The sequence below is a fragment of the Chroicocephalus ridibundus genome, chromosome 12 (genome assembly GCF_963924245.1).
Source record: "Chroicocephalus ridibundus chromosome 12, bChrRid1.1, whole genome shotgun sequence".
NCBI classification, from domain to species: Eukaryota; Metazoa; Chordata; class Aves; order Charadriiformes; family Laridae; genus Chroicocephalus; species Chroicocephalus ridibundus.
The window spans coordinates 257616-285049 of NC_086295.1; the positions used below are offsets into that span (position 1 = coordinate 257616).

Consider the following 27434-nt stretch of genomic DNA (forward strand, 5'->3'; position numbering starts at 1 on the left):
ATAAAACATGAAGAAACTAAAAGGCAGCTCATTGTCTGCCTTGTCTTCATACGTGGACACCAGAGCGAGATCCAATTGGATCCCTCAAGCTTTTTGACATTTAAAGGAACCCCGACCTTCCCGAAGCAGGCCCAAGACTCCCTTGCACCCACTTGCAGAGAAAACAAAAGACCATAAACACCAACTGCACATTAATTTGCTGTTATTTTCCTGCAGTTTCTTTACTAGCTTGTCTGTGTGAGAAGGTGGTTTTTATTATTTCCTAGTCATTGCTTGATTCACCTGCTGTAGGGACCATTGGCAGACGACACCGATGGAGCACAAGTTGAACATCACCAAACTGTAATGTCCGTAAGCGCAGTGTCTTCCCAGTGCCTTTGTCACCCCTTCACAGACACCTTTTACAAGCATTTCAGACATACAAACACTGAAAATCTACAGTATAGAGGTGATACTGTACTGAAGCCCTCAGCAACTGACATCTCCACTAGGCATCAAAAATGTGTCATGAGAGAATCTGGCACTGGTGTCACCAGCTGTGCTGCGGGCAGGGCTCACGCAAACATGCTTCGAGGTGCCAGAGGCACATTCACAGCCAACGATGAAGCCAGCACATTCTCAATAAAGACAACCAAGCAGCGTGCGCAAGGAAGACCTGCTTCCGTGGCGAGGCGTGTGACTGCGGCTCTGCATCTGCTGGCACAGTCCACAAGGGCTGGCTGGGCCCAAAGGCGTCTTTCCCTTTTCCCTGCTGTGGGACAGTCCGCAGACACCTCCATGCTGAAGGGGATTCAGCTCTACCTTGAGCACTAACCATCCTATCGAGACTGTCCTGCCCACCTGGCACTGCCTGAGGCCAAACCGCTCTGCCCACGTGCCCTGACACTCCTGACCCGCAGCCGGGCGCTGCCATCCATCAGCAGCTGGACTCAGCCGCAGCCCAGTGCTGCCCAGGTAACGGGCCTTGCCAACCAGGTACCAACAGCAGCACCGACTGGCTGCTATTTGGCTTCTAATTATCACGACGACTCCAGCGATTCAGGTAACCAAATTGCTGCTACTGGCTATTAATGTGTGTACACAACAGCCCGACGGGATATACTACCAGGGTGGCAGAGGGCAACGCCTGGTTTTCAGGTCCTAATTTTATCTTGTTTTTTAAAGCAGGGTCTGAACCTCCAAGGTTTTGACTTCTTCAGATCGCCTTGTTATGACATTATGAGAAAACGTCTGTGGTTGGGTGATTTCCTTTTGCCCTAGACAGCTGTCAAGAGGAGCAGAATGGCCCAAGGCAAAATGTGATGTGGGTGTAAGGAGTGTCTTAAGCCAATAAGTTAAAGCGACGGCTTAGAAAGCCTGAGGAAAAAACCGAGCCAATAATTGCTGAAAATATTCCTGTTCTGTTAAGTTTATTTAGTCAAATTCAATGGCCCCTCTCCAGGCCTTCAGCCTTCTCCACGCCTTGGAAGAGAACATTACTAATCATTTTGCTTCTATTATTTAATTATCCTAAGCATCAGCAGTACAGAACAGCGCTTGGCTCTTGTGGAGCAAACCCCGGCCCTCTCCCAGGCTGCAGCATCCCGGCAGCTCCTGCCACGGAAGCAGCTTTGCCAAGCGCAGTGGCCGGAGAGGATTCGGGTCCTGGGGAGCACCTGCCCTGCATTGTCCCCCCCCGACATCAGCACCATCCCCAAACACCAGGAGCCGGCCTCAGGAGCCTTTTCGGACATTTAAGCATCTCCAAAGTATTGTTGCAAATGACATTTTAGAAACTGGGAGATCAGCTGCTGCTTAAAATCCTCCAAACAGATTTGAGAAATGCAACCAGATTCTTAAGAGCCCCCCAAACAACTCAAGGTTAATCAAACTGAAAATATTTGTTGCCTGTATGTTGCTTGGAGTAAAAAGGGATTAAAAATCTCTTTATTACACCCTGCTAGTTCTGCTAGAAGATTCTTCTAATGAGTAGTCTTTATTAAGAATGGATGAAAACTCTCCACCAAACATTAAAGGAGAAGGAGGTGGAAAAATGGATTAGCGCTCAGAGACAATTGTCACAGAACATGCTCGTTCTTGAAAAGCCTCAGTTCTAATGAGCAAATGCACATCTCACCTCCAAAAAACACTACCAACTGAAACAAAATCTGTTTCAATAGTCACTGTTTTCAGTGGTGTTTTGGGGGAGGGAGTTTTGTCTACCAAACTGAAAAGTTGGGGAGAGACAGGCAAGGAGGGAAGAAGGAAGGCGTGTTTGTAATGGATTCAACATTTCTGCAAGCAGTAGATGCAATGGATGCATCCCCGGCTCTGGACACTTGCAACATCCACTGGTGGGCACAGACACGACCCCCCATAGTTTGCAAAACGCTGCTGTCAAGCGCAGCGAGGCAGGGGCTCAGGCAGCCGACGGCAGCGGGTCTGACCCCCCTCCCAGCCACAGCCCGGGCCCCTGCGCTGCCCGTCGGTTTGCTCAGCAGATGTTTGCAACACAAATATAATTACCTTTGTCTCCGGTAGCCTTTGCACTCCAAATAATTTTACTGCAGTGCTCATTCTCATTCAATTAAAAACAAAAATTATGTTAATAATAATAATAGCAGATTTTTTTATTTTTCATATAAAGACTCTAAAGCTTCAACTTTTGCTTCTGCTAAATGATTGATTCTGCAGAGAACTGTCTCTCTTTGGAGGCCTCAGTCTGAGTCTTTCATGAGGCATTCACTGAATATAGACTGGCTGGTTATCAGATAATATTTTATACAAAGACTGAGTCTTTATTTCAGAGTCTTCTGTTGATTCATGCAGCCAGTAATGGTGACTGAGAGAGCTGTGATTCATTGGCACCTGTTGGTATCTGGGGTTTGAGGTTTTGTTTCACTCTTTATAACCTCTTCCTTCTGCTTCCCCTAAGCACATGCATTTATTTTTTTTTTTTATTTAGACACAAAGGAATAAAACAAGAAGGCTTTTTGGAGGCAGTAACTCTGCAATTGTAGTAAAATCCTTGTCTTACCATGTGTCATACCTGCAGCTACTTCAGAGCCATCTGTAAGTTCCTAAAACCTCTCAAATTTACCTACCATGCTGTTTGTCTTTATTTTTTTCATCAGATAGGAAATATGAGGTGAAGTCAAGCATATGGGCTATAAGAAAACAGTGTATGATTCATGACAGCTGCTAAGCTCAAAAATTAGCTATTCCTTGTCCATTTTATCCATGTACAGACACAGTACCCTGCCTAGAAGGAATCCATTTCCCCACAGCTTAAAAAAAGAAATAAATTAGAAAAATCAGTCATGTTCATACGTAGCTGGTAATAGTACCATTGAATCAGCCAGCAAAAAAACCTGGCAAGCCATGAGTCTCCAAAGTTACGAAAAAAAAAAGAAAGAAACCAAACAGAAACGCCATATACTTTCAAAGCAGTTCAAATGTTCTACATTTGTAAACCCAAGCAGGTCACATGGGCTGCGGTACCGGAGCTTTGTAGACACCCCTGTCCCTACAAAGTTCCTTCAGCCTTTGCTAGCAATAAGACAGACCCTTCAGCAGTGCCGTCCATAGGCAACAGCTGACTCCAGACTCAGCATTCAGTTTTGGAGGGCATGGCCCAGGACCTGAAATGGAGCCACCCAAGACATTTTTGGTGAACAAACCTTTGCCAAATCCCCTTGGTTGTGCTCTCAGAGATGCAAGCACTAATGGTCTCAAGCTTTGCTCTTACTGATCTGAAATCATTACCTTTAATGGCAGGTCTCTCACTCTTTGATGACTCTTGAAGAGGTGCACATGGCAGGCAACACAACCACAGACCACCTTCCCCCTGCGGAGGCTCCCTGCCTCCTCAAACCAGCTTTGTACTCTCACTTCCCCCAATCGTTCTCCTGCCCAACGAGATGATGCGCACCAGGCACGAAATCTTGGCCTCGTTAAATCAAGTCTGACCATTGGTACTTCCCCAGACCTAACTAATGGCAGAATGAGCTTCACCTGGGGTAAAGCTGGGTTACTGCAGGTTTTAATTCATTAGTGGGTCAGATGCACAACTGGTTGCTTCTGTGGAACTGTGAGCCTAATAAAACCCAAATATTTTAAATTCAAGCTCTAAGGCCACTCAGACCAAAACCATTATTTCTTTCTTTTCTTTTTTATCTTTATCCTTTGCTTCACAATCTGCCTTAAAAATCTTTTTTCCCTTGGAGCCTGTCAAAGCTGCCTCCCCAGGGCTCTCCCTTATTGCACGTGTCCTTATGCAGTCCCTTTGTAACACCGGAGCTGTGCAGTTGATGCGCAGACTGAATTAGAAAGCAGGTCTGCGTCTGGTTTGCAAACATACCTCCAGCCTTACTTTCCCTCCCTTAATGTATTCCAGTCTATGCCTGGGTAGTTAAAATCTTCAATTCCTACCACTCTCTCCTTTTTACGTGGCTGTTTTATTTGCACAGTCATTTCACAGTCCAGTTGTTCTTTCTGGTCAGGTGGCCTATAAAATATTTCTATTACTAGTTTACTCTCTGAAACATCTCCAACTGCAGCCCATAATGACATAGCAGCCCCATTCCAGCCTCTCTCAGATCCCCACTTTCAAAGGCTAATAAATCCTTTTCCTTCTCAAATAGCTCTCTCTTCTCTCATTCCCTTCTCTTCCTCCCCAAACAATCTAAACAATCTCTACCCTTTAATGTTAATACCTGCTATCTTCTAAGGAAACTGCAGCTCCATCCATACCTATTTCCCATTGGGCAATGCCTACGCGTACAGCGAAACTCCTAGCATCCACACAGAGGCACCGTAATAAGCGTCCTCCTCCTCCCATTCCCTGTACAAATATAACCTCTTCCTGACCGCATCTGGGACTGATGGCTTTGCTGTTCCTGAGCAGGGTAAGCAGGGCTGGTTCTTATTTCTGTCCATCACCCTGCAAGTCTCCACTTCACCAACTGCTTCCAATTTATCTGGAATGGAGGATCTGGTTAGAGTCAAGGATTTCTACTTTTTAATGCATTTCTTCTACGGTATCCCATAAATATATCTCACTAGCCTTTCCCACTCCCATTGCAAGAACAATCCTTCTACCTGTGTTGTGGTGTAGGCTGGTAAGATGAACCTCGTGTTTGGGGGTGAAACTGTCCTTGAGGTTTTCACTGCCTACCTTGACCTCCAATGCCTTAAATTCCTCCAACTGCATTTTCTTAGCATATATTTCTGCTGCAGTGGGACTGAACCTAATGAGGTTCTTCGGCCCAGACATCTTCTCTGCTGGGTTTCAGGTACTTCTAGTCCTACGGGGGCAGACATAGCTTTGAGCAAAGCCGTGGGCTCTCTCTCACCATACCCCAACCACCTTGCAGGTCACTGGCATGTGCCCCATGGAGAGATGTGACCAAATGCCTTCTCATCCCCTATGCTAAATCTGAGCAAGGATGCTGCAGCACAGACTCAGCGTGAGCTGCGAAATGCCCTCCTGTGTTTAGCCTGCCAGGAGGTCCGCACAGGGTGTCCTGAGCAGGATTTTCTGAAGTAGACAAATGAGGAGTGCATGAACAACTCAAAGTCCAGAGCTTCCCAAATGACGCTCAGAACATCCCTGGAAGTTGTGATGGCCACCATCTTTTGTCATCATTGATATGGGAAACTGTAAGACGCAGCAAACCCCCTCAGGCTGGGGAGAAAGTCAGAGGAGACAGGAGGCCCTTAGGATTCACTCCCATGTGCCAAGGGTTACTGGTGTGTTTTTAAGCACCAGGCCAAAGTTTGAAGACATTTACTCTACACTAAACTTAAATATGCTAAAAGGAAATTTGGCCCCAAAATTATTTGGTCCTATGGTGACTGTAAAATGGGATTTAAAATGTATTTACATTAGGAATCTGTGGAAGAGCTTGGGAGGGATGCAGCGTGATATAGCCAGCACAGTTCACAGCACCCAGCAATCCACCCTGCTCACTGCTCCAGCTTATTTGCCAAAAAGGAAGGGAAAAGCAATTTCCTTCTTTTCCTCTTTTGCAGCGCTGTGACCGGAGTCTCTACATAGCCCCATGGGGGCTCCCTGGAATCCAGGGCATCAGCTATATTCTGCCCCACAGGAAAACTCTGTTAATGTTATGGTTATCATTGATAAAGACACTCTCACCCACAAAGACCCATGCCACGCTACATACATCCAGCCAGATGGTTTTGAGCCAAGCTGTGGTCTGAGAGCCAGTAACATACAACTTTGGGAAATCCCCGAGAAGACGAAACAGAGCGTGACCACTCTTCTGTCTTGGGGTGCTATCTTATGGGGTGCTCCAGTTTCCCACCTGTAATCGGTGCTGGTTTTGCAAACTGGGCCACACCTGATCCTGTCAGGTTGCCCATGAATGCACCATGGACCCAAAGCCCAGAAGCTGCACATCTGGCTGGGTGATGACAGAACTACTGGTAGTGGTGGAATCTCCATCTCCTCCTCTTCTGACCCCCATGAGCTTGTGATGTTTCTAGCAAGCACAGAACCTTGGTGATACCCCTAGAGCACAGCTCTCCAGATCCCCATGACATCCTGAGCAGGAGAATTGCCTGGAGCAACTGTGCTGGAGAGAGGACTGGAATTACCAGCCTCTTAGCCCACTTGTGTGAAGCTGGGAAAATCCTGAGCGCATCTCTTCCTATAAATCTTGGAAAAGCTGCTGTTGCGGTTTCCCCATCCCTGGTGTTGACACATTTTGTTGGGCCTCATCATACAGCAGTTGGACTGGGTCTTAATGAGTCAGATGGATCCCACTTTTAACCCTAAGTCCATTAGCAGAACATTTTAGTCCCTCTCACTCCTCTTCCAACTTCCAGTTGAAGTTCCTAAAAATCTGGGAAACTGCTTTTCTTTGTAAGCCAAAAAAAATAAGAAAAAGGCTTGGAAGAAATTTCAGAAGTTGTCCTGAACAAGGACTGACTCATGCCTCTGATGGGCGCACATCTCGCATTAGGGGTCAAATATAAGACTCGGAGTCAAGAGCTGTTAAGGGTTTGATCCTACCACTGATTTTATATGTGACCAAACCCAATTAATTTTACCTCTTTATCTATAACTTTTCTCATCTGGAAAATTGGCTACTAAAGATAATCCAAAGCCATACATTTTCTGATACCAAATTTGCTGACAATCATGCAGTACTCTCAGACAGAAGGGTGAGTTTATTAGTAGTTATCTTGTTGCCCAATAAAATAAGGTTATTAAAATGTGGTTTTTCTCTTCCAAACAGAAATTTCTACCATCATGTATGAGACCATAGGCAATACATCAGGACGGGTCATAAAGCTCCAGTGCCCCACAGCATCCTCACAGCTACGTGCAACACGCGGATGTGAACGTGGGCTATTGCGCAGACCCACCACCTCCTTTCCCAGCTCACTGCACAGACTGTCCCTGTTCCAGGGCGCCAGACTACATCTTGGCTGATGGAAGAAGTCACCCTAGGACACTGCCAGGAGGAGGTGCGGTGGTGCAGGACTGAGCATCTCTGCCCGCTCCGTGCCCTGCTATTTGCCCTTCTCTTGTGCAAATGGTACAGTTTGCTTAAAAGCACATCAGAGCACTGCTGGGCAGCTGTAATTCTGTGCAGGGAGCCCAGCATTGATGGTATGCAGCATACAGACACAGCTTTACTAGGTGAACGACACAGTTAAACACGGTAGATCAACAATGGGGGAGAAGATGAGAGAATTATATTGACTGTAATGTTTACAAACACTCGTCACCTTCCAACTCACTGATGAATCGGTAATTTTTTTGTGGGAAGAAAAGATCGCTCTTGCTTTAAAGAAAGCTATTTGATGAGGCACAAGGGAGACAACTGAACATTTAATTCAGTTTGACCTGCTCTGTCATTACAGCTCTTTGTTTCCCCATCTCTTTCTTGTACTCTGACCTTTAGGATGTGGTACTTTGTGGACTGCTTTTATTATTTTTTTTTGACCAGGTCAGATCAACCAGATCCTGTTTCTGAAAGACAACACGAATGCGGAATATTAATGCCGACCTCCCCTATTGTGCCCCTTATGCCTCCCCCCCCGCTTCCCCAATTTCCCCGCACCCCGCTTGCCCCCCCGCCTGCGGGCTCATTTGCACAAAAGCACACCGAGTCCCCACTCCGCAGCCCACCTTGAACAAAACACTCCAGGACTCTTGAAACAGCAGAAGTGCTAATCAAGCAGGGCCCTGTGCTGTGCTTCTGCAGTGGTTGCCTGGCATAGAAATGGGCTGTCTGGCCGCAGCTATGAGGTAACGTCTGGCTTTTTTGCCAAGCTGCAGAACTAGTCAGACACTCCCTGGAACAACATTTCTTCAGGAAAAAAAAAAAAAGTTAGGCAAGAAATGATCTTCCAGAAACTTCCTTGCATCTTTCTCTGTGTGGTTTGTTTTTTTTTTCACTGTGGTGTTTTTGTTGGTTTGGAGGTTTTTTTTGAAAAATTATATAACCAAATTACTTAGAACGCAATGGGTTTCATCCGCTGATTTTGGGCAGTAATCTTATGAAACTGATTTCTCACACTTACTAGACAAAATGGAAATTTGGAAAGGGGAAAGAACACACACGCACACAAAATATATACACGCACAGATGTACCCCACTCTTTTCCTGCAACACTGTCTAAATCTATCAGCTATTTTTGGATGCAAATTGAAATAGAGCAATACAAATCCAAGCAAGGCAGAGCTAACCTGCATCTGCAGCATCTTTTTTGCAGTGCCACCAATTAATCTAATTAACCAGTTAGAGGAATTTTTCGTTACACTGCAGCAGAAGCAGCCCTTCTGCTTCCCTTATAAATTCCTTATTTACCAAGGTCGCATAGTATTCTTGATTCAGCCTATTCTATTTTTTATAATATCACTGACAACTTGATTCTTTTTCCTGAACGACAGAAAGTATATCATTCATTTTTCTGCATTGAAGGGTGAGAAATAACCTGAACTGAGGAAACACGACTGTTCCTTTGGAGTTCTAAGCTGTGGCAAACACAGCCTCATGTATTAAATACGTGTAGATATGTATCAGTCAAAAATTTAGACTTGTCCCTAGGTGACACCCTTCAAAGAGTTAATTCCCGAGAAGCAGCTGCTTTGAAAAGGTGCAAGAAGGAATGTCTTGTCCTCAGGGTAGGACCAGCCAATGAAGCCGGGTGCCGGTGATGTAATGCTGCAAAGCTGGTGCATCATTGGTTCCGGAGATAGTAGATTTGATATGATTTTGGAGAGTTTGGTGAGAGGACTGTCTGCAGAAGAGCCTGTAAATTTCCCTGCACCAAGGACATTTCACTTCAGTTCTCTAGTGTTCTTCAGCGGCGGCACATCTAGCTGGTACGAGTTCGCTCTGATGATAATACTTCTGTCTTGTGTCTCCTCGGTACTTTTTAGCTATTCTGTATCCTGCCGTCTGGGAGGCATTTCTCTGAAGTCAGACTGTGCTGGAATTACTTCTCCAGCCTGCCCATGAAACTGAAATGAATTTTTAATAAAAAGCAGTTGTTTTTTCTCTGACTCACCTCTGAACTCTTAATTGTTTCAGGCACCAACTTCCATTCCCCCAGCTTCTATTACCTTCCCAGGTTTTCATCTGCTCAGTCTTATTTCTTTAGCTGATTACTTCATGAGGAGATGGCTGATGATGTCTTAAATGAACCTCTCCAGTCTGGGCTTGTTCTGGAGGAATCTGCTTAAACCACCGTAATGTCAGTCAGCTCAGGAACACGTCGCCTTTGGCCCGCCAAGGATGCAGGACTCGCAGGAATGCAGCTACGGTCCCCGGAGCCACCTGGCTACTCCAGGGCACCGAGTACTTTGAACTTTAGCCATGATTCAGTCATAGAATCCTCTGAGATTCTCATCCCTTTCTGTCATCCCCCCGTAGTGAAATAAGGAGTCTCTCAAAACTTACAGGGACGATTAAAGCTTTTGTCAAACCAGGGAAGAGGGAGCAGGACAGTGGAGGATGCTCGCAGGCCGCCTTCCCCGGCTCGCCTGGGGATGCAGGTGCTGCCGATGCCGAGCCCAATCCAGCCCACAAACCTCTGGAAGCTCTGAGCAGTTTCCCAAACTTCCCTGGGCACCCTGAGGAGCCCTGACAGTTGCCAGAGGCCAAAGATCACACAAGTGCTGCGGAGAGTAGAGCCGTTCCAAGACAAAAACAACTTAGCACTTCTGAGGTTTGCTTCTTTTCCAAACAAGAACAAGAATCTAAAACCCTAAAATTCCCTGAAAACAATGGCTAAATTTCTGCTCAGCTTTTTAGTTCTGTTTCAGAAAAAACCAAAATGTATGTTTTGATGCAGACTTTTGAAAAGACATAGAAAAATATATCATTTACTGTAAAGAAAATTAAAAATTAAACAATTCATTCTAGAAATGGAACTTCTCCTATAGCCTCCCATTTTTGTCTGAAATAAAGTAAAAGTTTCAGTGAAACTGGGTCAGGTTACTGGCATGTTTGAATAGCTATACACACCTTCCCTAGGCCAAACCGCCTCCACCTCTTCTGATAAGGAGAGCACGAAGAGGGACTGAGGCAAACTTCGCACATCCTCTCCTTCCGCTGTACAGTCCACGTTCCTTCTACGCATGGACTGTCCCTGGCGTTCTACTATCGTCTTTGTCTGTGTAACACCGTCTTAAAAACCTTTCAGAGAACGAGATCTAAAACTACTCTAGAGAGTCTGTTCCACTACCTAACTCTCCTAATAAGCAGAAAGCTTTTCCTATTATCCAATCTGAATCTTTTTTTGCTGCAAATTAAGCTGATTTCTTCTGAAGCTGATGTCCTGCCTCCAGTGGAGATGGGAAATAACTAACCTCTTTAAATCAACCTTATCATGCCTTTCCTTAATCTTTTTTCCCCAGACAAAACCAATCTAGATCTTTCAATCTTTTCTTCTCACTCACGGTACCTAAATTTGAGATAGTTCCTGTTGCCCCTTGCCTGGGATTTTGTCTCCTTTTTTTTTAAAAGTTTCCCAAACTGGATCTAGTATGTTGTTTTCCTGAGCAATGTATTGCTGCGTCCTCTCATGCTGCTCATCAACACAGGCAAGGAGAGCAGTGATTTCTTCTCTGAACTGATCTGCCCGATAAAATCTAGGGACGGGAATGTGGAGGTCTCCTGCTTTGTGGCATTTTCTTGAAAAAGTGTCCATCTTTGAGACGCTTTATGCAAAGAAAAAACGGCCACGTGTTATACCTCCTCAGCTGCCCAGAGAAGCAATGGTGCACATTGTACCCTGAAGGACATATTTCTGGTAACTTTGCCCAGTGTTTCTACAGCTCAGCACTTTGCTGCATTCCCATGTGCTACCAGCTACCTCTTCATTTGTACCGACTTTTCCAGTAGGGTGAGGCCAGAATATCTCATAAATGCTGATGAGATTATTGTCATGACATGGTAAGGAAGGGAGGGATTTAGTAGTGACTCATTGAAACATATGGGGAATGGAGACCACAGCTAAGCACTAGTCCAGTGCGGCGCATACTGTGGTCGTGTGAAGCGTTATGAGTGAATTTCATTCTTCTGAATGTATGGGACACAGTCTGTCCCCTTGGTCATCTTGGTCCTTCTCGGTTGAAACCTATGTTTGTCATCTGTATTGAGTTGGTAGAAATTTGTTGCCACCAGAGAACAATGACTTCTGATTTCTTTCTTTGAGCAAAATGAGGTTTTGTTTGCTACCTTGAAGGAAACAGTGCATCAATTCACTACTACCTAAGCAGAGGTATTAAGATGAAGCTACTGTACAACCACGCAAGACTGAATCTAAAGAGCCCCACTGTGCAGTTTGTTTTAACACTGTGTTTATGGATTTTGACAATGAAGCTTGCCACATTAGAATGTAATGACAATGAAATCCATATTCTGTGATTCTACAATTATCTTTCCAAGCAACAGGTCTCTTCCAGACCTTTCTAGCTCTTAAAGGGACATTTCGTGTTGGCTTTGGAAAATTACTGTTGCAACAAGCACTGTGCTGTGCTGAAGCCCCTGTCCTCCGTTCGCACGCTCTATAGAGAATTCAGGTATGTGCAGGGCATTTGCCATGTGGTTTAGAGAAATGCATCTCACTAGTGCCTTCAGCGAGCCGACCTTCTCAACACTGCTGTAATAGCAGACAGCTGTGTTTGGAGGGCTTTTTTGTGCTGCTTTGTCACAGGGAGTCTTTCCATTTTCTTCAGGCAGTTTGAGAAAGAACCTTTGGTCAAGCAAATATCTTGTGCGGCACGGGCTTTCATATAAGCCAGCCATTAAAGTGAACCACAGGGAATATACATGAACATAGGGAATAAAAGTGAATTGGTTATTTGACTCTTTCCAAACACCCCTCTCTGATGTGACAGGGAAATCTAGTTGACAACCGGACGCTCAGAATGCACTACCAAGTTCTTGTCCTTGTACAGTGTATTCAGAAAGTCACACAAACTAAACATGCGAAGACGCCAGCCTGCTCCCAGCCGCTCTTCACCCTTTCCCCAAAGCGCCTCACGTAGGTGCTTAAAAAGCCCCTGCGGGCGACTTGCTGCGGGGAGACCAGCAGCAGCCCCCAGAGCGCGGGCATTCGCCCCAGCCGCCCCCGACAGACCCGTCGCGCTGCTGCGGGTGGGCGGCCCCAGAGAAGCACGGGGCCACCATCCAGCCGCAGAGCCAGGGGCTGCCCCAGGACACCCCACCTCACGGTGTTTAGGTGTTTGACTGCTACCATGTTTCTTTAGAAATTGCTTGCACTTGAGAGCAGAAAATTTCCACTCCACAGGACATAAAGTGTCGGTTTAAGTGTTAATTATATTTTCATATCAGAACATAAACTCCAGTCCGTAAGAACATGGGTGTCCTTAGACTACATGGTAATAAAAAACTGAAAACAGCTAGTGTTCTCGAGTCAGTTTTCACATTTATCACTTTAAAGAACAGTTCCCTTTTTCTGTCTCATTTTGTTAATTCTGTATGGCTTTGTGCTTGCCTTGTCACCTCATCAAAAATATGTCAGTCTGTAATTTTCAATTAAAACCAAAATACCCCCAAATAACAACAACAACAAAAAAAAACCAACTCGGGAGCAAAGTCTCAACAATGTGTTAAACTATGCAGGCATGGTAATTTGAAAGAATATGTATAATTTGTTTTATCAACTATAGAGAAAACTGCAAAGATTCAAATTATAATTGTGAAGATAATATCCTTCTACTGCTGTTAATGCCTGCTGTCTGCGGTGTATACATTGCTTCTAATTTTCACAGCTCATTCGCATCATAAATGAAACACGCAGTCCTGTGGAAGATACTGTAGATATCACATTTCTCATCATAGCTGAGGGCTTTCTTTGGAATCACAGAAATTGGACCTTACATATATATGATTTACTTTATTTATTGGACTGCAAAATTTTAAATCTTTCCAAGGTCATTACGTTAATGGGAAGCACAAGGTTAAAAGATGCTGACTACAGACTTTGCAGAACCTTTGCGATACCTTCTAAGCACTCATTTCTAATTCCTAAAACTACTGACTTCTTAATTTTAAGCTTCTCCAAACTCCTGCAAATCCCAGGAGCCTGTAGCAGTCTTCCAAACCTCTAGCAGTACATTTACTTTCTTCTGACTTAACTACTAGACCTAATTAAACAACACTGTCTCATCTGAGCGGATGATATTCTTACAGTCTGAATACAAATTAAAATTCCAGTTCTGTTAACATTCAGGTCAGTTAATCAGAATAAACCTCTTTAAAAACTAGAAGACTAAAGTGATTTCAAAGTCAATCATACTCTTAACTCATTTCTAAGGATGTCGTTTGTAATATTATCTGTTGGTTCCCTTTAAATAATAATAAAAAAAAGAGCTCACAGTTCTCAGATCTGCTTAATTCAATGAAAGAAAAACAGGGAATTTTACATGAAGGGTTGCTAAAGAGCTTCAGTTTCCAAAGGGCAGGCATGCAGTTCTGCGTGTTGAAAATTGCACAGACAGTTGCCAAAACAGCATGTGCAAATTAGACATCGTTCACATAATGAACTTGTTAGAAGACTAATTCAAGATTTGCATGTGGCAATCCGAATGTGGAGCTACATTATTCCTTGTGAATGCAGATGTATCTATTAGCCTGCGTATTTTAGCAGATGTTATTTTGAAAACAAGATCCCAAGTCCTCACAGTACAGAAATTAATAACTAGAGATTGCAATTTCATGGAGAGCTTTTCTCTTACATAGGACGTGATATTAAACAATCAAAAATGTTGAATTTTCATCTCACCCTCACAACAGATTTTCTGCGTGAGCTCAGGGAAATTATATTACTTTTACCTACTTTTGTTTACCTATCAGTGAAATGGCTTTAATATTCCTTATCTGCCATCACACGCATGCTGTCAGACTCAATTAGTGTTTGTAATTCTCTTTAGGCTCTGCAAATGATCGCATGTTTTGGAACAGAATTAAAACTTGAATTGTTTAACCCAACCATTTTCTTACTGCAAATGCTAATCACTTGGCAATAATTTTCTAGTGTTAAAGAGGGGGGAAAAAGAGGGAGAAGGAAACAGAGGCAGATCCAGGTATAGCGGCAAACCCTGAGGTAGGCTGGGCCTTCATAGTTGGAGTGGGCACTTCGGTGAATAAGGAGGCTTTAGATGAGGGTGTACAAAAGCTGCACGTTCCTCTACCAAGCAAGAAAAGGCTGCATTCGGTTCAGTGTGCTTGGGATCATATCCTTCCCACTAATCCCTTAAAATGGTGAGTTTCAAAATGTGCATGCCATGGGTGCTTGGCTTTGGGCTTGGCTGAACTGATGACAAATGCAAGGCTTTGCTTAGCATTCAGTTTGCATATTGCTAAAATACATATACCTTGCTGCCCAGGTTCTAGACCCTGTAATCACGCTTTCATCTTTATCTTCATTTTATTATAATCAAAAATAATTGCTGTGATTTAGAGACTGTCTAATGCCCTGTTGTTATCCCCAAATCTCTAGTAGTATGCTGGCATCCAGTAGTTGAACCTAAAAGCTGCACAGATTTTTCAAGTTGCAGCATGTTAATCTCGTTCAGTATGTAGAATGATCTCTCTAATTGAAAAGATGAATGCAGCCGGGTTTTATATGTACTTCTTCTACGTTTGCATTTGAAGTCTAGTAAATGCTAGGAAAGGAAAAAAAAAAAACCCAAAACCCCACCACAAAACCAAAATAAAATAAAATGGAAGGTTTTGAATTCAGTAGCCACATATGATTTGGCCTGCCCCAGCGTGCTCTCTCCATAAAAACTGGAGGTGGACATTATTCAAATCTCCTTGTAGGGAAGGAATTTGCATTCAGGAAGATTGGAGTATAAGGCTAGTGGAATCTTGACTTTGTCTAAGACATTAGCAAACCTTTTGTTGACTTCATTAAGAATGAGATATCACTGCTGGACGGTTTGTGCCTTAACCTGTTACACCGACACAGGAGATGTAAAGTAAGGTGCTGAGACTGACTTGGCTCTCATCGAAAATTAACACAGATCTTAATTTCTGACTGGGCAGTCAGCAAGAAAAGCAAGAGGAAAGTGCATTTTACAATAAAATCCATAGGACGTACTTTGTGTCCATCACTATTTTATTTATTGCTCGTACCTGTTAAGTACGCCCTTCCTATGCTTTTCGTTCTCTCCCCTTCACAGAAGCTGTCTCCTGAAGGACACGTCAAGAAGGTACCGCCTAACCCTTCTTAAGAGAAGTGTCACAGTCTCTCGCACAAGTAATCTGGCACAACGCAGCTATCGGCAATGGCTCTATAGTACGTCAGGCCTATTTTGTGGAATACCTTGCGATGTCCCATTGACTTCTGGTTCCCAAATCCAGCCAGGGAGGAAGCCTTCCCAAGAAATCTAGTATAAGCAGTAAAAGAAAAACACCGTAACATGGACTCAGATTGGTTGCTGCACTTCACACATCCACGTGGTTTCACTTACTCTGCTCCTGCTCCTGCCCTCGGCTGGTTGGCAATGCCCGCAGGTGTGGTTTGCGTGTGAGACCAGACAGGTTGAGAGGCAGGCTTTTATCATTGTTCCTGCAGTGCATGGGATTTTTTTTTTATGTGTCGCTACTTGTAATTTTATCACTTGGTTATTATTTCACAGTGGTTTTTATTGCACTTTTTACTACAGGAGTCTTGTGGGTATTGGTGTTAGCAACTGGAGAGCAAGCTCCTGTCGCTGTAGCCTGCCTGTGAAAAACAGGTACTTAGGTGGCCAGTGGAAGTTGGTATTTTCCATCTGTGAAGTCTGTACATTGTGAGGAAACCTCAAAAGGTGCCTGGTGTCATTTACTCAAAAAGCCAGCTGCATTATTGTTTCGTGCACGTCCTGAAGAAGTTTCTAACACTGTGTGGCCCAGGCAGAAGGCGAGGGCTTGAAAGAGCTTGCAGGCAGGCTGGTTCTATTATCCGAATTGGGTTCACTCATTCCTAATTATTTATAACCTCCGTCTGCAGTGTACTGCACAGCACGATGAGTACTCGCAAACGGGAAGCTTCTCGGACATCAAACTTCTGCTGCTTTCTCTCACGAGGACGCCCTAAGCAGAGTCCCGCTGCTCTTCTGCCGGGCCTCCGGGCGAGTCAGCGTGTGGACGTGCTCCCTCCTGACCTCCCGCCAGCCTCAAGAATAACATTTGCAGACTCCTTGTATAGCTTCCCGTAATGAGGCCTCCCTCATTACAAAGTCTAATTATCTGAGTGTGATTGTAGAGGACACAACCTTAACATACAGGCTTTCATGACCCTTTTCTTTACCCAGTTTATCTGGATGCTTCGCCGAGTTGGAGCTGGCAGCGTGCAGCCAACGTCCTCACTGAGCATTCTCCCTCGGTCCCACACCAGCAGTCAGTTGAAATCAGTTTGATGAACCGGTGGGTCAGCAGGAGAGAAACACGTCATATTAGTCTTTAAGCTTCTTAGATAAAATGTCCCAGTGAATTCTGGCAAAAAGAAGAATCAGAGTGGGACCCCGCCATTAGGTGAGGGGAATTAATGGACATTTGCTGGTTTTATTTTAAGGAAATCAATGGACTTGCTTGTAATCTGGGTGATGGAACACCCAGCTGGTGGAATGGACAGCCAAAGATCACTATTTTCCTTTTAAGCAAATCAATGTGTTAATTGGGATTCTGGTGGGATTCTGAAGCTGCTAATGGAGGTGGGAGCCAGCAGAGGATCGCTAGTCTTTACTGTGAGCAGTACAGTTAGTTAATTGGGGTGTGATTGTGTTGTTGAAAGAGAGAACAGGCAAAGAATGAGAAGTGATTTTTTTTAAAGCTGTCACTTTAGACTTTCCCTAATAAAATTAATTTATTAAAAAAGCTAAGGGAAGATAGAATTTGTTACTCCTTCAGGTCTTTGAACCTGGGGAGATCTTCATTTTGATGAGACTATTCTCTTTTATAAGGCAAGTTTTTCCAGCTTTCCAACCAAGCTGAGAGAGAAATTAAGTCATCCTTGGAAAGTTACTATTTATCAGAGCCTTATGAAGTTGCTGGCAATGTTTCATCAGGTCAGATGAGATCAGGTCTTCTCCAGACACCCATGCGAATATAGACACAGCTCCACGCTTTATTTCAACTTGGAATTTTTTATGGCTGCCTGGGTGAAGATGCAGTGTCACATGGGTATTAAGGCTGTGTCTCAGAGCTGATTTTCTGCCTAATTCACGGTTATCCCGTTATCCCACATTATGAAAACTTCCAGGATAGATTGTGCAGTAAGATCTAGATTTTGCAGAAGAGCAGGACAGTATACGTGGGCCTTCTTTGCACATAAAAGGAAGTTGCTTGCATACAATATGAACCAAAAGAACTAGAATCGAACATTTATGAGACTTTCCTATTAATTATAATTTCATGTCAACTTCTCTGGAATTTTACTTTCCAAAGAGACATACAGTGCTGCATGAATTTATTTGCCTAACTTCTAGAAATCGAGCCCACAGTTTTAGGACAGAGCAAATTTCTGCTTGTAATTTCACCCCTGGCTTACCTGAGTGAAAAGCTCAGCGCCCGTCCGAGCTCAGACAGTCAGTAACTGAACAGCACGAAGAGCCAGCAGCTCATTTCAGCCCTCAGTCTGCCCTCGAGTCTGCAGCAGCTGAGGAGCGGTGAAGAGATGGTTTATTCTGTTATTGTTATTATTCTATATACTGGTCTACTGGGAGGTGACCCTGCCCATGGCAGGGGGCTGGAACTAAATGATCTTTAAGGTCCTTTCCAACCCAAACCATTCTGTGATTCTATGATTCTCACTGAGAGAGCATTTCCCTTGGCGAGCAGGTGGAGACCAGGAGGAGGAATGGCTTCTGTGGCTGCCTGAAAGGGTTTCTTGTGAAGGGGCAGGCGTTATTTGCAAAATTCTACTGAAAAATTGTGGAAAAAAAATTTAAGGTAGATTCAAAAGCAAATTTCTTCTCCCCCCCCCAATTAACCAAATGAAATGAGTCATTTAGGATGAATAAAATAAGTCACTTTGTTTGAAGTAAAAGGTATCATTTCACTTGTAAGCATTTAAAAAATAAAACCAGGTACATTTCTGAAAGGTGTAATGTTTCATGTAAAAATGTCGAAAGGCAACATTTTGACTTGCTTAAATTTTAAGAATAAAACAACTTGTTAAGTTGAACATGAATTCACAAAATGTTTCAGTTGACCCAAATCTGTTTTCTTCAGAGCATGATGTTTTATCAAAATCTGTCTCCCAGCACTAGCAATAAATCCCAGAACTGTTCTGTTCACCACACAGAATTAGGCTCCAGTTTTTCTTCGGCTGCCTCTCTAAGCCCTGGTCCGAGGGTGTTTCTTTGAGTTGCAGGTCAGAGGTGGGTTACTGTGCAATCAACACTGGACTTCTCATGGATTCACAAGTTTCAGACCAGCGTTTCTTTTCCCACTCAAGCATGTAGTATCCATGCTTACCATAATTTGATTCCCTAATTGTCTTGCTGAATGTTGAAAGGAAAGCCGTCAGACTTTCTGGTGTTGCTAAAAGCCCTCAGGCCAGGCTGGCAGATAACAGCCCTCTTATTTATTTGTCTAAATAAGCATATAGCACGATGCGTAAGCTGTCAAGGAAAAATCAAATCAGCGGGGACATAGCTTCAAGGGAATTACTCACTATCTCTCTGCCAGTTCTGCTGCACTTCTTTTAAAAAATATAAAAATTAACATAGTCGGTGGTGAGTGCCAGAAATTACATTTCAAGAATTACAGTGATATTTTCTATAGAACATTTCAGCTGGAAGGGTCACATACAATAATCACGAAAATCATTTTAGAGAGGTATTTAGCCCAGAATTGGAAGCAGAGTATGTATGTGAAACTGCAAATGACTCTGTGTAGGTGACTGACAGGAGGTGAAAGCAATTTAATTGTTCCAGATTTTCAACTCTTTATATATATTTATGTGTGTGTGTCTGAGAAGAAAGTACGGGGGTTCCTGAGAACCTGAAAGCTTTTAGCAAACTCATAAAACCAGACACTGTAGGAAATGAACTTGATCCAAAAAAGAAAAGCTACTTTTAGAAATACAGCTCCACGTCTGGCCACAGAGTAATTAAGGTTCTTAAAGCTTTCCTGTCCAGATGAGTGACTGGCACAAAAATAATAATGACTATACAGTAATAACAGCAGTGACTTGTCACTGAAGGGAACTGGTAGCAGTAAACAACTGCCAGTAGAAGGGTCAAAGCAAAGGAGTGGTGGGAGTGCGTGGCAGGGAGAGGGGGGCAAGAGGGTGTGCCTCTGAGTGGGTGGGTGTAGAACAGAGACCTCTCGACAGAACAATGCAAAACATCTTGTCTTAGAGTTCAGTTCATAAAAAGAATATAACTGAGTCATGCTCATTCCACTGTTCAGCGTGCGTGTGTGACGTAAGATGCAAACTCCATGTGTGATTCATAGAGAAAAATGTCAGTTTTTCAAAAGCCTACATGAGCCTAAGAGCTGGTTCAGGTCAGAATTCAGCCATTGCTGGGAAACTGGCTTTTCTCTTCTATCTTGTCTTTCAACAACCAAAGACAGAACCTGGGGAGCTGGCACAGACAGGGGTCACCCACCTCCTGCAGTTTGTTTAGCACTTTTCGTTCTTTCTAGCATGAATGGAAGAAACTGGTCATTACAGAACCGGATCTGTAAAACTCATCCAGTTCAACTGGAGTTTTCCATGAGCGCTGATGGGCATTGGACCAAGCCACAGAGGACAAAAAAGGGTTCAAATATAAGCAAAACTCAACAAACTGCAGAACATATTTTCCCAAACTTCTGCCAAATTTTTGATACCTCCATTTAGGGAGTACGTGTGCACAGTAGCAAATTCAGAGAAACTGCAAATTCAAGTAAGGTGGCATCTCTTGAAGGTCCAAAATGTGGGACTGAAAGTCCCTCAGTATAAATTATTTCTGGACTGACACCTCAGACTGACTTGCAGTACAGTTAAACTGCTTCCTTTTTGCATTAGAGTCAAGTGAAAACACACTTAAAACACATGAGCGATGCCTACTGCCCTTGGATGGAGCATTTTGTTTCACATTTTCATCAGTGTGTCTAGTTGAGCAATCCCCCACACCACCATGCAATCTGATGATTTAATACTTTCATGGACTACCTTTGTTTGAGATGTCACAGTCACAGATGAACACCCATTTGTTTTGAAAACCATGCCAGGTCTCTAAGTTGGCCATTTTGATTTTTTTCATTGCACTGGGAAAAAGAAAGCAGAGCAAGTTTCTCAGTGAAATAAATTTCAGGTTATTTCTAACTGAAGTTGATCAGCCAGTACTCCTTTTTCTCAAAAAGATGTCAATGAAAATGGAAATAATCTTATAGTCATATTTTCCATGCAAATATTAGTCTTTAAACATATGCACACATATGTATGTTTGTTGATTTGAACATGTATTCTGTCTTCCCCTCTTCTCTATAAGCCAAAGTTGGCATGATATTCTGCAACAGCCCTCCCCTGCTGGCATGGGGAAGTAGTTTATCAAAATAAGCAGTAAACAGCTGCAAATTATGTTAAAAGAAAATTATAAAGTCACACAAACCCCACTACTTTGGCAGTTTTGCCCTCCAAAGATACTTTTTAGGAAAGCTGCTGATCAGGCCATATACATTCATTCAGTGTAGAAGCTGACTCAGAATGGAGAGATTCAAAAAACCCACCCTGCGCACAGCATTGAGGGTCCCAGCCTAAGGCTCATGTTTTGCTGCATGTCTGAACATCTCCATGAATGTCGAGAGCCCACTGAGGTAGGCTTGGAGGGTCTTCCTAAGTCATCAAGCCCATCTGCCGCTGCTGTAGACAAGTACAAAAGGGTACACTGAAGAAGCAGGGAGGGCAGGGCTGGGAGACTCTTCTCCTTAGAAAGCTCGAGTTCATCTGACTGGAACCCCTAAGCAAACCTTCAAAGGTCAGTCTACTTCAGCCATTGCGAAGGCATCTGTTTCAGGTTTGGCTCCTGGAGACTTCTGTAAAGGGCACCCTGCGGAGCTCACACGGTGGAGAAGCTGATCCACCGCATTGCTTCTCTCTCCTTTTGTTTTTGGTCTTACATCTCATGCTTGGTTATGATTCACCCTCACAAGAGGAAATGAAAGTGCAGCAACTGTTGACTTTTCAGCCAGGGAGACATACAGTTTATAGAGCAAAAATTCCAACAGGAACAGAAGTAGGCTGAACTATAAACTGATTTCAGATGGAATAAACAAAAGGAACAAAATTACCAGCAGCTAAGAGCAACAACAACTTCGAGCTCCAGTTTGTTGTGTGGCCATCACAGGGTTACAAGCCAAACGAGTGTTTATATGAGACCGAGGACGCAGACTGCAATAAGAGCACATCTAGGAAAACACCCTCATGGTAAAAACTACTTGCATTGTATTTCACTTCAGTTTGTGTCTGGGCATAATGAGGAAACCTCACCTAAAAAAATGAAAAAGGAACTAAAACTTAAAAAAGGGAGGTGTGCTGCAATCTATGAAAGGCCAGTAGAATACCAAAAGGGGATATGGCAAACTCTGAATGGGTGTGGGGCTTTTACCAGTGCCCTGAAATATCTGCATGTCTGCACAGGCTTTTTCTGTTCTATCAACTTCAAATGGTGGACAGAGAATCAAACATTTCTTACTGTGTATTTCCACTTTCCCAAGCTTTCACCAAGTTCTGTATCATGGTTTAATCCTAGCCGGCAACTAGAACCACACACCTTCTCGCTCCCTCCCCCGGTTCCCCACCAAGGGTAAGGAGAAGAGGGAAAAAAAAGGGGAAAGGAAGAAAACAAACCCCCTGGGTCAAGATAAAGACAGTTTAATAGAAACAGTAATAGAAAAGGAAAAATAACCATAATAATAATAACAATAATAATAATAATGACACAGGTTACTCTCACCGCCCAGTGAATCAGCACCGTCCAGAGATGACAGATTCCCGCCCCCATGGCTAACCCTTGTTTATATATTGAGCAGGACATCTATGGTACAGAATATTCCATTGGCCATTCCATCATTCTGTCCTGGCTTCTATGGGAAGTTGAAAAAAGTCCTTGAATAGTCTAAACATCACTTAGCAACAACTAAAACCAATATGCATTATTGACATTCCTTTCATAGCAATCACTAGAAAGAAAGAAAGAAAATTAACTCTTTCACAGTCAAAGCCAGGACATTCAGATAGAATTGTTAACTTACTATGTCCTCTCAGGTGTAAAGGCCACCGTGGCACTATTACTGTTTTGAGATGCCAAGGAACAAGACAGCTGGAAGGCCAGCATTCTTCACCTGAGGGCTACCAATTCAAAATAAGCCCAACAGAGATGAAAGATGCTTTCTCCACGGCAGCTGTTTGGCATCAAGTCTACCTACCCAAATACGGTGAGAAAGCTGTCTGTGTGCACTTGCTAGACAGCAAGCCATAGGAACCTGAGCAGACAAAACAGCACAAGATGAATCAAACAAAATCACCTGCTGAGTTGAGATCAGCAGTCTCTACAGCTCTAAAGCCTACTGCCTGAGTGTTGAGATAAGGGAAGAGTAACTTGCTGGGTGCCATCAGTACATATTTTATTCTTAAAAAGCAATGTGATGTAGCTATCAAACTGACAACTGCCCCACAGACCTACTGGAAATATCCTGTACATGTTTAAATCATAGAATCATAGAATTGCCTAGGTTGGAAGGGACCTTTCAGATCATCTAGTCCAACCATCAACCCAACACTGACAAAAACCGTCACTAAACCATATCTCTAAGCACCACGTCTACCCATCTTTTAAATACCTCCCAGGATGGTGCCTCAACCCCTTCCCTGGGCAGCCTGTTCCAATGCTTAGTAACCTTTTCAGTGTAAAATTTTTTCCTAATATCCATCCTAAACCTCCCCTGGCGCAACTTGAGGCCGTTTCCTCTTGTCCCATCGCCTGTTCCTGATGGTGTTCCATCGCTGAACACCCCCAGCTCCGTCAGCCGCTCCTCACAAGACTCATGCTCCAGACCCCTCACCTGCTCCTTTGCCTAAAGCAAGGACTGACGAGTCCACATTTAATCTTGTCCAATTTTGACACTGGCATCCAAGTGATAGCCACCTTGTGGGACTGATTGAATTAGGGAATGTTGCCTGCCCATGCTCCTGAATTGCCTGAGGCATCACAGCAGAGTAACAGGACGCACTTGCTCTTATCCTTTATCAGCACAAACTTACTCTTTATTGCCTGTAACCAGGTAACGGCCACAGGCTCCAAACACATCCCATCTCTAGAGCCCACTGTTGTCAGAAACAAGTTGCCTATCTCCAACCTCCAGTGTAGGCATGCCCTAAAAAGAGCACCTGCTCTTACAGCTGTTGGGTCTGTGTATAAACCAACCCATTCATCTCTCCCACAGAATTTAGGGGATGTTACAGTTCCTAATGTGTCCCCATGGCACCACAGCACAGTATGAAAGCTTTGCTTGCCCTGGTTTAGAGACAGAGAACTGAAACACAAGAGGATAAAGTATCTGGCTGAGTCTCAGGTGGGAAGTCCCTGGCAGACCAAGGAACTGAACCCACTTCTCCCCTGCTGTCTGACTTCTGTCCTGCTTCCTCACGCAGAGGGAGACTGTTCCCAAACCACGCTGCAGATCCCTGGCAGAACTGGGGGTGAACTCAGGGGGGCGGCACTCCGTTGGGTGCCCCTGTATGTGAACAGGGCTTAAACTCCCAAGCTCTGCCAAGACAACAGGAAAACGCTGGCTGACTTACTTAGGTTTGATGCTTGCTAATTACAAATTGGAGAAGTGAAATACACTCCTTTGCCCTTAGCATCTGATTTAGAGAGAGGAAGGTCATTAAAATCATGACTGCAGTAGATCAGCTGTGAGCATAGCAAGAGATATCTGACACGAAAGGAAGCCAACAGTGGCCTGCCAAGGCAGCTCCCGTGTTAATGCCGAGCTGTGGAGTCCTCCGCAGTTTCAGACAGCGCCAGAGGCACATTTTGGCCTGGATAGTGAAGGGGAAGAGAAGGATGAGATTTGTAATACAGTTAGGAACAGGATTCTGGGAGATGCCTCTAGCAGGAGACTTGTAAGTGATACAGTAGAAGGTCAGCAATTTAGGTGGGTGGAAAATACACTAGGACCCTTAATTTTTCTGAGCATCCCTCCCACTCCTCACAGTTTCCTCTCCTTAAACCTCACTTCACTCCCTACCTCAGTGGGAGATACCACGCAGTGGCTGTCCACAACTCAGGAGCTGCAGGAGAAGCTTTGAAGTCCTGCGAATAATAGCCTTATATCATCATCTTGAAGATATGGGTAGTTTTCTTCTTTTAACCTACTCATTCAGAGTAAAAAGGGTAGTGGAAAAATCTTGTAGCTGTAGATCTACAAGTAAATCAGACAAAGTACTTCTCTATTCAGTTTGTATTTTGGAAAGTGCTCAGTAAGACTACTACATTGATTGTAGCTATTTCAGAAAACCTATGCAAATTCTATGAAAAAATATAGAATTAGTTATGGAAAAAAAATAATAAAGGAACTCTTTCAGGTCTAACTTGGCCTAAAATTTAGCCTTTGTAATAGTAAGCTTTAACAAAACATGACATTTTGTTTTAAATTCCAATGGGGAGGAGGCAGAAAATTTTGAACAGAGGTTCTCTGTAGTCCTTGCTTTGTGAGGAAAGATGTGAAGCCTGAGAATCTTGCAGTGAGAGTGACTTAAAGCCAGCCTGGGTGAACACTGTCAGGATTTTCTGTTCATCTGCACACATGCTGCTTCCACGCTCTCTTCAGTAGTCTTGCTAGCAAAGTGCTTAAAAGGCACTAATCCCGGCCGACCCGGCAGAGCACAAAAGCTGAGAGTAAAAATTTCTCAGAGCTGGGTTCAAAGAGTTAATTGCAGTTGTCTGGGCACACTTGCCTGAACTCTGAGGGCCTGGTTCTTGGGTATACTCCAGGTGGCCAAGAGCAGGGTTCAAGCAAAACTTTGCTGAAGTCAATCGAGTCTGTACGAGTTCCACCTCATCTGGGTGCCCATTTCAGGGTTATCAGCTCTTTTCCAGTAAGAGAATGGCCAGCAAAGATTTTTTCACAGAAAATATTCAGAAAATAAATGGGTATAGTTAACAGATGTGAGAAAACTGAGACCTGTCCTCCAAAAAATCAGCTGAAAATCCCGAGAGGTTAATCTTCTGCAACAACATCCCTTTCCCTTTGTGGGACCTGTGACAGAATTTTGCCAGCTCGGAGGGGATCTCCAGGCCACCCGAGGAAAGCAGACACAGCCCCTGTGCTGACCTGCAAACCAGCAGAGAGGGCTGGGAGGATTTTTTTCCAGTAAGGGTGGATTTCTTTTCCTCAGATTTTTCATGTATCGGAAGTATTTAAGCGTAAATGTGAATTTATGGCAAAAAAGAAGAATTCTAAGTATTTCTGCTGAACACACAGCAACGTGTGCACATAAGAAGCATGCTGTGGGCCCTAATACGGATGCCTGTCCCATCTTTCACTATGGCTCCCTTGGCTGGGCTACCTTCCCTGTGTTGGAGCAGTAAGAAGTGATCTTGGAAGATAAAGTCAGGCTGACTGATACAACGAAATGGAAACACGAAACATAGGAATGACAGCTCCCACCATGCAGTGCACGTAGCGTGCCTTGGTTGGGGAGACTTACTTCTTCAAATATCAACAAATGTTTTCCATAGTCCTTGTAGTCCTTGCAAAATACTTCAGTTAATACAAACCCCATTTTTCCGTCAAAAAAAAAAAGACGACACTTTTCATTAAGTCCCAAATACGACATAATTCTTACAGTCCAAGATCACAGCAGGTAGATTAGGAAAGCAATCCTGATATTAAAGATATAATGCAATACAACATTATTTCGTAGTGAAGGGGAATTTTGCTTTTATGAAACTTCTGGTCATCTCCTGCTGAATCTAACAGAATCTCATGGCAACAATTTGGGTAAAGCAGCTGGATGATTTCTTCACATAAAAAACATCCCTGCAGTTAAGTGCGCCAAAGGGCAACATCTTTACCAGTGTTCCCAAGAACTATATGGCCAAGATGTTCATTAGTAGTTCTACTTAACTTGAAGTACCATTTAAAAAGTATTTTCTAAAATTTGGCAACAACAACAAGGGGTTCTGATAAGTGCTGGGCACAGTACCACCCCAGAGAAGGCACAGCACGGGCCCCAGGTTGGCACCTAGTTTGGTCTGGGGTTGGACCATCCAAAACCTGCTGGAACCTCATAAGAGAACAGTTCAAGGACGCTTTTAGGCCGATTTTTAATCACAAGGGGAAAAAACCCCAAAGTATTCGAATTATTTATTCCCGACACTGTATTTTTAGAGAGAAGAGGTTAAAATAAACTTTATCCGTAGGAAGCCTTAGCCTGATTGAAAACCTCTCCGTATATTGGGAGTCCTGTTTAATAAGCCACCCAGACAGAGGGAGCATTCTTCTGTAAAGCCCGTTTGGCAGAGAAGCCTGCAGCAAGAGCTGAGCAGGCAAATCCCACGGCAGGGGAGAGACAGCACTTTTTGACCCAAACAATGTCTAGACAGCCTGAAAACAGATAAATTAACAGGCAAGCAGCAGCGGCATCACACAGCAGCAAAGCGGTGGATATTTGTCACCTCAGTGATGGGTTAAATGAAGATTCAAGGCCCTGGTATAGTCTTTATGAAACACAATGTACTCCAGCTGTCTCCCTCCCTCCTCCTGAGCTATTTACTGTGTTAACAGCTCCATGCAGAAAGTTCACGTTCACTGACATAGTACACATTTCCCATCTTTCACAGACTGCCCTAATGAGGCAGCAGGATCAGAACAAATTAGTGACAGAATTCCTCCGTCCCCTTGCTCGCGGTGCAGGAACAAACATCTTTCCTCCTTGCCTACCCTGCTGAATCGAACCCG

At 43.8% G+C, this 27434-nt stretch overlaps 1 long non-coding RNA gene across 4 annotated transcripts in view; it reads right to left on the reverse strand.

Annotated features, from left to right (window-relative positions):
- LOC134522265 (uncharacterized) overlaps positions 1-27434 on the reverse strand; it is a 302419-nt gene that overhangs the window by 45967 nt on the left and 229018 nt on the right. The window contains exon 1 of one of the 4 annotated variants that reach the window (XR_010073013.1): positions 8141-8335. The exons of the other annotated variants lie outside the window; for them this stretch is intronic. This is a non-coding gene — a long non-coding RNA (uncharacterized LOC134522265). Of the gene's footprint in view, positions 1-8140; positions 8336-27434 lie in introns of those variants that run through there. 4 annotated transcript variants of the gene reach the window in all.